The sequence below is a fragment of the Aotus nancymaae genome, unplaced genomic scaffold (assembly GCF_030222135.1).
Source record: "Aotus nancymaae isolate 86718 unplaced genomic scaffold, 86718_ANA_hifiasm-v0.15.2.pri h1tg000009l, whole genome shotgun sequence".
NCBI classification, from domain to species: Eukaryota; Metazoa; Chordata; class Mammalia; order Primates; family Aotidae; genus Aotus; species Aotus nancymaae.
Window position 1 is genome coordinate 12,635,334 of NW_026988420.1, and position 2,524 is coordinate 12,637,857.

A 2,524-nucleotide genomic window follows, 5' to 3' on the forward strand; every position below is an offset into this window, starting at 1 on the left:
TGACTAATTTTTGTATTTTTACTAGCAACAGGGTTTCACTATGTTGGCCAGGCCGTGCTTTTCACATACAAACTAACCAGTCCAGAGCTAATGCCACCAGCTACCCACTTCATCAGCCTTCCACAGGACTCACACACTCTAGGCCACTATTCCTCTGCCCTAATCACCACAGGACCAGGAACCAGACAACTAGGGACAGCCCCTAAGCCCAGAGCCTGCTGAAATTACTCATACTGTAGTACCTAACCATAACCCAGTTCACTTACCTCACTCATTCCTTCCCATGGAAACCACAATAAAGGCTCTTGCCCATGTTTTCCCATCACTCCTGCCTTCTCAGTGACCACAGTGCCTCCCTATGTGCTCCTGCATGGCATAGTACTTTCCCTTCTCTTGGGATCTGTGAGTCACAAACTGTCTTTTCAGTGGCAATAGACTCTTGACCTGTTAGTCTCTCCATACCTGAAGAATAATAAAACATATGTATATATTTTAAAAATAAACTACAATTTATTTAAGCATAAAGTTACTTTCCCATTTGTCTACAACCACAGTCGACCTGGTGTCCTGGTGGAGGAAACATCACCCTACGGTCCTGTTTCCACAGAGGCGACAGGAACCCAGTGTCAGAAGGAGCCCTGTGAGGATCCGGTAACCTACCACAGGTTGATTTCTCTTTCGTTGGTAATCTGATGATGCAGAGGATTTCCTGGACCTCTTGAGCCTCTTCCTTTCCCCCTTGGGAAGCAAAGGTGAGAGTCTGAGTGGACCCTCCAACAAAGTTGGAGGACAGAGAAAAGCTCTCGTTTCAGATGAAGGTCCACCCATTGGTGAGGGACCATATGGGGAATGTTCTCTGTCAAATGCCGTATTTGGAACATAAAGTGCATCAGGATCTTTTCCTAACAGTTTAAACTGTATTTCGGTTAATTTTTGTCTGCTATGAGCATTTTCTTTCCTTAAATCATTGAGGTTTCCTTCAGCAGTCCGAGCTGCCAACCAATTACAATGTGCTTTTCTCTCATAAGAAATAGTCCGCCATTGATAACAATGAATAGTTCTCTTGAATTCTTCTTCAAGATCTTTGGCTCGCTTTCTATAGGTCTCCAGATTCTCGGTGGCATGAGCGATCTCTTTCTCTACTTCAGAAAGTTTCTCTTCTTTCTCTAACTGGCTATTTTCCTGTAGTGTTAATTTCCTATAGAGTCTCATTTCATTTTCTTGATAGAATTGAGTCATTATTTTAAGTTTCTGTTGAAGCTTCTGATTCTTACTTTCTAAATGTGTGTTTTGTGACTGCAAAGATGCTTGTTGAGTCTGAAGATGTTTAATGCACTGTGCAAGCTCTTCTTTTGTTTTTCTTTTACTTCAGATAACTGAAAATCAGTTTGTTTCCTTTCTCCTTCCAAGATTTTTAAAGAAGCATTTAACTTAGCAGCATGAATCAGTTTATTCAAAGCACCTTTTGGAGGATGATCTGTAAGCACATTCTTCTGATTCACTGTTCATTGCTAATTTCAAGTTCTCATCTTCCATTATGTCTTCTCCAAGCACAGCAGCCCAGTCTTTCATCTTCAGCAAGCGTTCAGTCAGAGTCTCGATGTGATTGTCCTTATCGTTTAGAACTTGCTCTGCGTGTACTCTGGAGTCTTCCAATGTTATTTTGTGTTTATTAAGTTCACTCACTTGTTCTTTCCATACTTCAGCTTCTTGCAAAAGTTGTTTCTGGCTTTTCTGAAGATGAGAATTTTCATTCAAGGAATCTTTTATTGCTATCTTCAGTCGTTCTTCATTCATTTGAGATATCTTGAAGATGATTTTGGCTTCAGCTACTTGTGATTTGAGAGATTCTGACTCATCTCTTAGAGACTGTATCATTTTTGAAATATCCGCCATCAGTTGATTTTGTTCAGAATGTTTTGATTTCTGTTCTTTTAACTCTTTTTTGAGACCAAGTATTTCATCCTCAAGTTCATCATTGGACCTGTCCAGCTTTTCACATGTTGCCTGCAAACTTCGTGCCTCTGTTGCCTCCTCCTCAAAGCTGGCTTCCTTTATAGATGACTCTACTTCATAGCCTTCATGCTCTTTTTTAACAAGGTTAAATTTTTCAAGTAGTTTACATTTTTTGTCAATTAGTCCAGAAAGCACACCGGCAAGCTTTTTCTCTCTCCTCACATAAAGCCGACTCCTAACCGATCTCAAACTTCTCCACAAAAAAATGGGAACAGCAAAAAATCCAACAATAGCTGCCCATATCACTAATTCCCATGGAAACCCGTAAGAATTAGAATCTGCTGTCATATTTTGAGGCAGTGCTGCCACAACCCTGCATAGCTCCACCAGGACCAACCCCAAGTAGAGCTGAGAGGTAGAGCCAGGCTCCTGCACAACACTAAGGCTGCTCTGGCGGTCGCCACAGTAACCAGGGCAACAATAAGCAGAGGAGAACATGCAGCCTTCCATTTGGAACCCAAATCTTCATGTGGCAATCAGAGCAGACCACTGCGGAGCTGGCAGTGGG

General features: G+C 41.8%; 1 pseudogene; it reads right to left on the reverse strand.

Annotated features, from left to right (window-relative positions):
- Positions 1-582: 582 nt before the first annotated feature.
- Positions 583-1,948, reverse strand: LOC135273854 (melanoma inhibitory activity protein 2-like; annotated as a pseudogene).
- Between the last annotated feature and the right edge of the window lie 576 nt (positions 1,949-2,524).